General features: G+C 35.9%; 1 pseudogene; it reads right to left on the bottom strand.

The window, feature by feature from the left end:
• Positions 1 to 2909: 2909 nt before the first annotated feature.
• LOC148690219 (U4 spliceosomal RNA) lies at positions 2910 to 3046 on the bottom strand (annotated as a pseudogene).
• Positions 3047 to 12705: the final 9659 nt, after the last annotated feature.

The following is a 12705-nucleotide window of genomic DNA, read 5'->3' as shown; positions in this document are numbered from 1 at the left end:
GAAGAGGTAGAGAAAAGCAATGTGCTGCAGACGCTTACGGCTCAATATTCTTTGCAGACAACTTACAGCTCAATATTCAAGTATAGGCTCTGGTTCAACTCTAGAGGTTCCTTCTCCGATTCCATTGAATTGCTAGAGAGCTTCAGCTCGCTCTCAAAGCCCACACTTTGCCCACACAAAACTAAATTCTAAGAATTCCTCTTCCCTGCATTCACAAACACATCGTCAGTTAATTTTAGATTTTAGAGAAAGAGTGAGAGAGAGAGAGGGTGTGCAGATGGTGCTGGGAATGAAAGGGGAAGGATGCGAAAGAATAGAAATTGAAAGCAAGGTACCTGGTTGTTAGTTTGCAGAACATGGAGGGTTTGTTTGAATCCCATGTTCGCGGTTCTCATTCCTCATCCAGCAAAACTCGTCTGTTTTAGTGCTTTCTCTCTCTTTCAGTTATCGTTTTTTTACCACTTTGTTTTTTTTTTTTTCTTTCTTTTTTTTTTTTTTTTTAATTTTAGAGTTTATTCATCTCTAAATATTAGTGGGGTGTAGGTAATTACTGTGGAATGTCCCACTAAACTCAATCCAGATTGTGGGAATCATACATAGTAAACTATCATCTTGTTGGCACTTATTATTTTTATGATTATTCCTTGGTGAAAACCAAAGAAAGCTCATCGAGACTCCGAATGGATTAAGGAAGTAGGTTGTGGAACCAATCTTACACCTCGCCTTGTAAAGTTGTGGTGAATATCTTGCACATGTGGGCATTGTTGTTCCAATAAAGGATCATCACGTTGCGGTAGTACTTTAGGTGCCTCTCTGGGTCTCCTTCTCCTTTAAAGGATATGAAATGCGGCATGCTGAACTTCCGTAGAGGCTCTGCCTTCTCGATCTCGTCTATGAAGAGTGACTTGCTTATGTTGGTCATGTCTCGTTGAAGCGCCTCATCCGTAACTTCGTTAAGCTAGAAATTGCGCAATCGTTCGGTTAGGAGCCTCTCTACTTCTTCCTAAATTTTCCTTTGCTGGGGTAGCAAAGCTTTTGGCTACTCCCTGTTGTGACTTACTGGTCTAAGCTGCTCTTCCATGTGCTCGGCTTGTTTATGTCGCAGCTATGGTGCATATGGTATGTTCCTAGCAAGGATGCTGCTGGAAAGGTTTGTCGTTTACCTTTATCCTTGTTTAGGGCACACTGCATCTCGGTGCACTGCAAAATCTGATTCACCAAGGTCGTCTGCTGCGCGAAGGCACTTGTCAACTCTATGACTTGTTGAGTTAAGTGTTGTTCGCCATTTAGGATGGAAGAGCTTGGACCGTATGCATCTCCTTAAGTGATGGAAGTGTAATGGACTCCAGATGCAAAATTTTGAGCTTCAATGAGCCAAGTCTGCATACAAAAAAAGAAAAAAAAAGAAAAAAAAAAAAAAACACCAAAAAGGGGTCCGAAACATAGAAAAAGGGGTTCAGAACGCCAAAAAATGGTTTGAAATAGCTAAAAATAGGCTTGTATGGGCGCTAGAAGTCACGAACCTGGGTCATGAGCTCGCGGGTGCGGATCTGGGTCAACTTGACCCGCGTTGACTGCGGCTGGGCTAGGCGTGCGCGCTGGTGCTACTGGATGAAGGGCTGGGCCTATATGGATTAAAGGTTGTAGCACGCTAGGCTTCTGTTCATTGGGTTTGTGGGGGAGTGGGCTTGGGTAGTTGCTGCAATGGGGCTGCCTCCACATGGCTTCTGCAGCCAATGCTGGGCTCGGATAGGAAATGGCCTGGAAGGCCTAGTTGGAGCACATTAGGTTTCTTATTCATGCGCACTTGGGTTTCTGCATTAGGCCCTAGCCTCGGCTTTTTCTGGAGCTCTTTGGCTTGCTGGAATGGCCTGGCGTATGGACTGTAGACAGTGGGTTACGGGTTACACCAGCATGGGCTGGGTTTTGATTGGCTACAAAAATTGCAACAATGGTTGATTGGGCCACGACAATGGCAGTGGGTGGTGGCAGCCGTCATTGCTCCGCGATCCGTCGAGTGGGTGAAAACCCAAATTTGTAGAAGTGTCTTTTGTTGTTGTTTCATAATTTTTTCATTATCGTATTTGGGGAAAAGTGGCCTGCCATATATGGTATAATTTGGTGAATAATTGCAAGATATTATGTGAAATAATATCTTGCAATTAACATAGCAATTATTCCTAAATAAAATAGGAAGTTTTGGGAGGTTACGTTTTGAATAAATACCATACTGATCACCTTTGACTCTTTCTTGATTGAGCCGTTATTGTCCGTTGCATGCGCATGGAAAGCTCGGAGTGCCTTGAGAGTAATTTTGTCCTTCTAACCCAAAAGTCCACATGTCACCTCCATAATTTTTTGGATTACTTTTGGCTCCACAATAGATTAGTGGATATGTATATATATTTTATTTATTTATTTCTTTTTGGATTTTTATCACAAATGGTCTTGAAATTAACCCTCACCATCAGGATGGTCCCTAAAATTAAAAATCAATCAATGTAGTCCCTAAAAATAGGTGTCGCAAATCAATGTGGTCATTCCATTATAATTTTGTTAAGTGCTGATGTGACACATAAATGAGCCCTACAAGATTTACGTGTTTTTATCACAAATGATCCCTTAAATTGATCCACATTATCAAGATGGTTCCTGAAATTGACCCACACCATCAATACGGTTCCTGAAATTAAAAATGAATCAATGTAGTCCTTGAAAATAGATGTCACATATCAATATGCGATCCACCAAAATATTCCTTGGTGAATAGGGCAAAATCTTGATCTTTCCACTACTATTCTGTAAAAAAATTTGTTATGTGCCGATGTGGGTTTAATAATTAATTAAAAAAGTTGTCTAAATACCTTTTTGCACAATGGAATTTTTTTTATTATAGTCGGGCCTACTCTGAAGAGAGATCCCTTCCATAAATTCTCAAAGGCACAAGGCTTAACCAAGGCCTAAGAGGGGGTGTGGAAATATTTTTCAACCAACAATAGACACACCTCGGTTATAACCTCATTATCTCAAGGCATACCTCATTGTTCTTTGCATCACTAGACCACCAAGGAAGAGCCGAACAAGCTCTCCAAGATTAAGGTTGTGAGGATGTTGATCGCCTAAATGTTAACGGTGATGTCCCAGAAGTCGTTGGTAATGGGCCAAGCTGTCACCAAAGGTGATCTCGATCCAAGTTTAATTCGGCGAAGGGTGTCAAAGTGTGTAAAGATGCGTATATTGGTATTTTTTTTTAGAGAATATAGAGTGAATGAGGTAGAGAAATGTGGACTAGGATCGGAGGTAATTGCAAGACTGGTTTTTGGGTTGACAATTTTTTTTATTAACTATTAAATTATTAAGCCTATTTGTAATGTTTTTAATTTACATAGACTTGTGTGACCCATTTATGTGTCACATCAACACATACTAGAATTTTTAATAGCATTGTGATGGAAGGAGTACATTGATTTGAGACACTTACTTGCGGGACTACATTGATCAATTTTCAATTTCAAGGACCACTTTGATGTCGTAGGTCAATTTTAGGGACCATTTTGATGTCATGGGTCAATTTCAATGATCATTTGTGAGGAAGGAAAAAAAAAAAAAAAAAGAAAGAAGAAGACTTATGTGGCCCATTTATGTGCCACATCAGCACTTAACAAAATTTTTAAAAGAAATGTAACTGAAGGACCACATTGATTTGCAACACCTATTTTCAAGGACTACATTGATTGATTTTCAATTTCAGGGACCATTTGTGATAAAGATCCTTTATTGTTATAGTATACTATAGGCAAAGAGTAAGATTTAAAAATCATAAAACTGTTGTAAGCATAATTTAATGAACAAGTACGACATATAGATAGAGAAGAAAGAGATGTATAATTGTGAGGTGTATGTTATCTCACCCCATTGTGCCTTTATTTATAGTAGTATGGAAGGTAAATTCTTTACCCCAATAGGATTACAACTTTAATCGGATAATATCTAATCTAAGAGATATGGTAAAATTTCATAAGGATATCCTAGATATGTTAGGATTTACACGATCACATTTCTAATTTAATAGGACTACAACATTCCCCCTTGAGTGTGTGAATACTGAAACAAATGGCATATTAGGTCTTCAGGGATGAAGTAAGTACAGTTGATGTCGTCAGCACAATGAGCAAATGCGAGTCTCAAATCAAGGGAATAATGCATAAAAGATAAAACTCACAAAACATCGCTATGGTAAAACCCAAGGTGGGAGAAAAACCCATAGACTAAGGAGAAAAGTGAGAAGTTGCATTAAATCAAAACTATACGTCTTTTGGACGCAAGTAGAAGAGGTCACAAGGGTATGCTCAGCCCAAGATAGGTGCCTTGTCAAAACCTAGTTAGGTAGCAAAAACCTAGTGGGAAAAATGCTCCTAATCGTAGGGAAAAAGAGTACATTAAGATACTTCTAGATACTTCCCCTTAATTTAAGAAAACTTCCAAATGAGAACTACAAGCATTTCATATGAATAGTTAGGCATACCAATTCCTCGAACAAGATTATGGAAGGTTAACTTCGGCAGTGACGTCATGTAGAGGTCGGCAAGGTTGTTTGGGATCGGCTTGCATGACTTTAATCTCCTGATACTTTGCTGATGAGATGTAGACGCAATATGTCTTGGCATTGACTTCGTTGACATATCATGTCTTGGTCAGGTGGATACATTTGGGATAGTCTTCATGGATCGTCGTTGGGACTTAACGATGGATGAAAATAGCAAGTACTTCGAACATGCTCAACAAGAGCTCTCAACCATGTCTCATGTGTGGCGTAGTGAAGTGAGGTGAGTCTTGGAACGTTTCGAAGATTTCGCAACTAAGGTCATATCGTGGACCTTTAAGATATTGCGATATCCCTAATGATATAGACATAGCCATTTGAGGACCTCTAAGATAAGTAACCAGCTACAGCATAACAAACAAGGCAAACATCATTATGAGGATTAAGGGGACCATATCTGCTCAGGATTCGTTAGGATTAGCCCAAATCCGTAGTACTTTCAAGGTAGCGGAAAAACGTCTTTAATACCAATTTAGTGTTTGCATATAGGTGCGGTGCTGCATCTTTACTAATAGATCAACATCGAGGGAGATGTCCTGTCTAACACAATGAGCTAAGTACAACAAAGCGCAAAGTTGAACTTAGATATAGAACTTCAAATTCCATAACCTCTTCAAGGGTTTCATTTGCATATAGTATTGGAAGATCATAGGTATACTCAAAAGGTAACACCTTCAGGGGTGTAGTTCGACTAGTAGACCAAAGTACTGTCAGAACAATGCTTTGAACTTCAGTTCAAGGTATAAACGAGTTTTCCTAAGATCCTTCATCTCAAATTCCATCTTTAGATGTGAGACAATTTTCTCAAGCTCTTCTAAAGTCTTAGTGAGATGCATGTCATCAACATAAACTATAACTCTAGCAATTTAGAATAAGACTTCATAGTTTAACACGTAAGGGCATAATTCACATCCTTAAATAATCAAATAATCACTTTGATGGGTATACCACATCCGTCGGATTGCTTAAATTCGTAAGTGAACGCCTCAAACGAGTTGAGATAGTGTTCCGTGGTTTGGAACTATTTGAACTAGTCCATGTAGTTCTTCGAGAACTTACATGGAAATCTCCGTATCAATATCCCTATGGAGAAACACTAACCACATTCGTAATGTTGCAGTCAATCATAGGGCATTTGAGAGAAACATTACACTGTAAGGCGTGCAACATATCGTACGATTTCATTCATCTCATTATGCTTCCTTTCCTACTTGTAACACAACAGGGTTACCTTGGGCAGTGTAGGAATGATAGGTCCAAACATACTTTCGTAAGGAATTTAACCTGGATTGCAATTTCACTTATCCAATCAATTCTATGTTGTCACTAATCAACGGAACACGGTTGGTTATTGTCGCTTTTCATTTATGTCGGTAGCTACCATATAAGTGAAAACATCATCAATGATAATCTCATTCCAATTCCATATCTCATCCAAGCTAGTATATTGGACTAAGAACTTTAAGTTTCTGGAGTAATCTGGATTAATCTCATGAGATAGAAATTATTTGGAACAACGATCGAGTATGGATTCATTTTGTGTCGTGATCTTCCTCTTTTGAAGAAGTAATTCTTATGAACCGAGTGGTATGTTGTGCTTCAAGCTGAGATAGATTGATTAGCTATCCGCCGGTGTACCAGACCATCCAACAGGGGCAACACATCTTTCGAGGATGTTAACTCGACGTCCATTAAGTAAATTTATCCTTGCAGTCATGTTTGCAACTGGTATATGATCTCGCACTTTAGCTAGATTAGAGAAATGCGTCTGGAGCAACATTCTGAAAGCTAGAATACATCACACTTGCTTAGTACACTTGTGCTGTTCGGGGATCGAGATGAGACATAGTGGGCAACATCCACAAAAATTTACATCGTTCTACAGGAACGTTGACGTTCTTATCTCCTCCTAACGACGGGAAGACTGTCTCATTGAAGTGAGAATCCGCAAAATGAGTGGTCAAGATATTGCTTACAAAGGCTTTTGGAGAGCTAGTGTGAATGAGAATCATAATCCACAAAGATTCACAACCTTCTATGAGGACCCAAATAGGTACGTTGCGGCGATGTAACTTGGCACAGAAAATGCACACCCAAAACATGTAAATACGAAGTGACAGGTTTGTACCCAGTAACCAACTATAACACCAGAAATGATTGGGTAACAATGGGCCACAAAGCGGACCGATATAGCTACGTACAATATTACATAGCCCTAGGCAGAAACCAAAGGATTTGTGCATTTACCAAGGTCCAGGCAATAATTGAAATTGCACTTTATGATCACTCTGCGAGGCTGTTTTAGGGTGAACATGAGAATTTGATGTCCAATTATAAACCCAAAAGAAATGCAATATGTATCGAAAACCTTCAATATAAACTCTCCAGCATTATCTAGTCTTCCAAACTTTATGGGATAATTAAGGTGGTAAACCCTCAAAATCGGCCAGGAGGTTTAGCGGCAATATTTGTGGACAAACATGTGACCAGTTTATCCATTCATCAGCTAAAACCATAAGTATTTATATGGCCTGCATTTTGGTTGGATTAGTCCACATATATTCCCTTGAATCCATTGTGAAAAGAGGGTTGTCTCGTATCTTTGCTAGAGATGATTTAGAAAATCAATTTGCCCAACAAGCAGGCTTGGCAAAGTGTGCTTGTATGCACATGATCCTTACTTTGAGTAAGGAGATGCGACATGGCATCATTGTTCGACCTAAGTGTCCTAAACAGTCATACCAAAGCAAGTAAACTGCTTAATCACCAAGCTGTAGGTTGGCCATATGTGACGTGTTCCCAGTTGGGAGACAACTCATTAGGCCTAAAATAAAGCTTTAGGCTCCTATTTGGAGGTGGTGCAAAGATACTCAACTCTATTTTCCATCAGTGGTTTCATTCATGTTCATTGTTGTCTTAAATATCTTTAAAACTCAACGACATTCTTCCAGATAGGGAGAATATAAGGTCTCTTAAATGGTAATTTTAGTACTATTCATACAACGAGGAACATGCCAATGCCCTTAATCAGGTTGGATAGACTTGAATTTGTTACTGGAGATATGATTTCAGGTATAAAGTTAGTGTGCGTAGTATCGCATTCATCTAGATTACTAACTTTCCCACATTCCTACCTAATCACGTGTTTAATTGAATTCAGTAGCATATATACAAGAAACAAGATTTAACTAATTCATTTTTTAGGACAATATCGATAACATAATCCATAACTAAAACAAACCAAACGTGAATCCAAAAAATGTTCACAAAGTAAACCAAAGTAACTAAGGGGATTCGGCCAACAAGGTCATTCATGTCAAAAATTTTCTCTTCCAACGGTGTTTGGTAGAGCAAAATTAGTCTCATATTGACTACTAGAATGGTAATCCGCAATGACATTGGTAGGGACACAAACATGTGCATAACTAATGATCTATTCCATTGAGATGGAAGTAGATTCTACAGGGTTGAGGTTCGAGAATATTGTCCCTATTCTTTAAGTTTTAGGTCTTAGGTGCCAAAGATCATGCTTCGGGCATGATGCCACACCTTGACTGGTCTTGATTTTACCATACGTTGTAAAAAAATAAACTCGAAATTGGATTGTGAGAGAGACAGACCCAAACTTGGGTTCGGTATGCTCCAACTGAAGCTGGAAAGGTCTGTTTGGTATACCTCTGCCGAAGCAGAGCAACACCGTTTGATGCACCTTTGCCAAAGCAGAGCATACCCTTCGGTGCATCCCTGCTGAAGTAGGGCACCACTATTCAATAGACTCCAGCCGAAGCTGAGTCTATACCTTTCTTTTATATCTGTGGTAGCAATCAGATTCAAGAATTTGGTAAACTTCCGTTCTTTACATTGCCACTTTAGGAGCGAGTTAGAAACATGGAAAGATGAGAAAAATATTCTTTAGTCAAAATTCGATCGAATTTATAAAGTTCAGAATCATACTCATTCATGGACGTAATCATGGTGTGCTTCAGGCAATATCTTTCATGATTAAACGGTCCATAAAAGCAAGCCAAAGAGCCATGGAATCCTCCTTCGGGAGGTATTTCCGTTTATAATGCTTCAGGCTTAAGTTTTTGAATGAAGATCATGGCAGAGGCTTATTCAGCTTTTATATGCCATTGTTAACTTCAATTGTTTCTCAGCTTCTTGATAGTCAAGTGGAGATTCACGTCTCGTACCCACATAAAGTGATTTTTGTTAGAAACCACCAAATCACGAAAATCAAACTTATGACAATTCAACAATCCACTGAATGGGAGAAACAATATTGTGACGAAAGGACTAGATTGATTTGAGACACTTACTTGCAGGACTACATTGATCAATTTTCAATTTTAGGGACCATTTTGATGTCGTGGGTCAATTTCAAGAACCATTTGTGAGAAAAAAATGACTTATGGGGCCCATTTATGTGTCACATCAACACATAACAGAATTTTTAACAGAATTGTAACGAAATGACCACGTTGATTTGCAACATCTATTTTCAAGGACTACATTGATTGATTTTCCATTTCAAGGTCCATCTTGATGGTGAGGGTCAAGTTCAAGGATCATGTGTGATAAAAATCCTTTATTTTTATAGTTTACTACAGGCAAAGAGTAAGATTTAAAAATCATAAAACACATTAAAAATAAAAATATCAAGTAATTTAAAAATACCAAACACATTAAAAATTTTATAATAATTAATTTTCAAGTGACAAAAATGTCAAAAAAAATGCAAATGTTCGTCATCGCATACTGTACACTTTGATGATGGGTACATCGTCGTTTCAATTTTTAAAACCATACAAACCCTCATAAATAGTATTTTAAGGTAGTTCAAAATAAATAAAATCATAATCATTAATTTATAAGTCTAAAAAAATGTGAAAGTATATATAAACGCCCGTGATTGTATCCTCTATGCTTAGGCAAATGTTACATGGTCGTTTAGATCCATATCTCATGAATAGTGTTTTTTATTTGAGTGAAAAATTAATAAAATTAATAATTAATTATTGTAGAAGTGTGAAATGTGAAAAAAATATATATATATACAATCACTTGTAATGATAAGTTTTACAACTTTTATGAAGGGGTTAACTCCGAAATCTGACACTATAATCCATAAAGCTTAGATTTAAATTTAACCATCTATTATCGTTTACATTTTATTCTACTCATCGAATTTCATTTTTAAAATTTTCTTTTTTGAAAAGTGAGCTTTGAGCGGATGTATAAAAATGAACGGTTCGGATTGTTGATATGACATTCTAATATTTACAATTAAGTAAAATATGAGTTGATGTTATATAATTTCTATAGACTTTATAAACTTCTAATATTTTAATATTCTCACTAATGGTAAAACGTTGAACGTAATTTCAACGATCCAAACCATTCATCTTCTTGCATCCTCTAAGAGATCATGTTTTCAAAAAAGAAAATCCCAAAAAAAAAAAAACAAAATTTGGTGAGAATGGAGCGTAAATATAAACAACAATCAACGGTTATATTTAGATCTGTAGTTTATGGAATTATGGAAAACCTTAGTGAAAACATTGTCAATATAACTCTTGAAGACAATATTTCAAGCCAAAGTTCCAATACCATTTCTCTTGGTGATTGATGAAAATTGAAGGGTTTTATTGTCAAAAATGTGCAAGGTTTCTTAACCTTGAAACGCAACTCTCTTCATTTTGCATATCTTTGAACATTTGTATTTTGTAGTATGCACTAATGTTTTTTCATTAGACTTTTATTTTGGGGGATGTAAACTTGAAAGACAATGTTTTTATTTTTTTATGTTTTGAAGTAATATTTATGTGACAATGTGGTATGTATATACGAATTTAGTATTATTTTTGACATTTTTTTGGGTCAAATTATGTTCTTTATTTTCATTATTTATTGATTTAAATATATTTTTTAACACTTAATGAGTCGGGTCATATTACCTGATAATATTAACGAGTTAATTTCAAGTCGGACCATATTACCTGTTTACTTTAACAGGTGTTACACGACATGACCCATTACGTTATCGAGTATGACACAAATACGACATGTATCCTAAATCTAACTTTAACCATCGGAGAGTGCTTTCTCAAGAACACATAATGCCTCTAACTTTGATCACTTCAAAGTTCAAACCGGCTTTCGGAAGTTCGTCTTTGACCCACTCGAAGTTCTTTATTGACTAATTAGATTTACTCAAACCGGTCCATATTTAATTTTATTCTTATTTGTTTTAAGATTATACATTCATGAGAATTGATCCCAAAGCGCCATGATTAATAAATTAGTGGGATTAGTTTCATTTGACAAATAATGAAGTAAATCAACTTAGAGTCGACTTTAATAAAAAATAAATCCTGACTAAAAAATCATAAACAAAAAGCTAAGAATTGATTAATATGGATGGAAAATCCAGAGTAAAATATGGGAAGCCACCATTTTGTTTTGGGAAACATTCTATTTATACTTAATTTATTATTTAAAAAAAAAGAGATAAATCAGGAAAATAAAAATAGATGTGAAATCTTCCTTCCGCATCAAAACATAGATATTACTAAACTCGAATAAAAACATTTACATAAGAAGTCAAAATGTTAAACAACCATTCCGCTAGATTATCCGGATAATCAAATAATCAAAGATGTAGGACTCTAAATGGCCCTCAAACGAAGGTCAGCCTCACATTTCCACCCTCATAAAGCGTAATGTACCCCTAAGCACTCAATTAACCGGCACTCGGAATTCGGAAATGACGTTAGTCACGTACATAATATCTACACCTACAAATATCGGCCCCACGGACTTCCGAAATTAATCATTTCCCTAACTATTTAATTATTTAAATTATAAGTTTTGCTGAATTGCAGATAACGCTTTATTATTAAAAAATATATATATATATATATATTCATATACTGTGGTGTAAGTTCTTCAGCAATGATTGTTTTTAGCCTAACAAATATCAATTTAAGTCACTAATGAAATCGCTTTCTCGTAACAGTTATCTATTTAAGTTGCTAATGGAGTCGCTTTACCAAAAAAAAGTTTTGCTGAATTGAAAATAATGACGAAAACTAAAAATAGCAACGACGAAAGTAGACTAATGTAGTTTTGGAACCAAAGTAGACACCTGTGCAAAGATAGATATTCTTTTTGGATGAAAAATAAGGAGAGGCAGAGGGTATATAAGAGTTTCACTTTAAAACAATCTCCTTTGCATTTTTCCAAATCGATTCACGTATTGATATTTATTCTCCAACATCCACGTGCCACGTGGACTAAACTACTCCGAGTTTGACTGTTCCAATTCCGTTTAAAGAGTTGCGAGACTGGAAGTTGTCAAAAAAGTACAGCCCCACATATACCAACCCACCCACCAAGTCGTCAAGTACCCTAATCGCTCGCCACGACCGCCCCTCAATTTTTGAATAATTTCCATATCGGAACGCAAATTAGTAACACGTTACTAAATTCTTTTGACTAAATATGTTCTCATCAGTTATACTAGCATATACTAACACAAATTTTGTGTGTGAATATTTTTTATTTTTAATATGGGAAGGGATGGAAGAGAAAACAACGGCAAAATTTGATTGTGTGAAATTATATTTTTATCTCATATTTTTTATTCATTATGTTTTAATTAGATAGTTAAATTGGTAATTTCATAAAATTTTGATTGACAATAAGTATTTTATTAATTTGTAAACATAGTTTAAATTATGACACGCTGTTTTTTGAGTATAACTTCTTCACATTTTTCATCAATTATCTCCAACAATTCAATTATTATAGTAAAAAGTAAAAAGTAAAATAAATATCACCATAAATCAATCAAATCCATAAAAAGAGCATAATAGAATTAAAATTAATGAACACGCAAATCATAATCAGTGAATTTGCCAACTTTGCAATACATAATCTTAAATTGCATTCTAATTAGAGAAATTATATTCATACATTCCAAATTACTTCTCTCACAATTTTTTAATTTTTTAATATTTTCTACACACAGAAAAATATTAAAAAAAAAAAAATATGACATTAATTTAGAATGTGTGAATATAATTATTACCATTGCAAGA

Source organism: Pyrus communis, chromosome 16, assembly GCF_041283825.1.
Source record: "Pyrus communis isolate YQ-2024b chromosome 16, ASM4128382v1, whole genome shotgun sequence".
Lineage (NCBI taxonomy): Eukaryota > Viridiplantae > Streptophyta > Magnoliopsida > Rosales > Rosaceae > Pyrus > Pyrus communis.
This window is presented reverse-complemented; position numbering and strand designations above follow the sequence as displayed.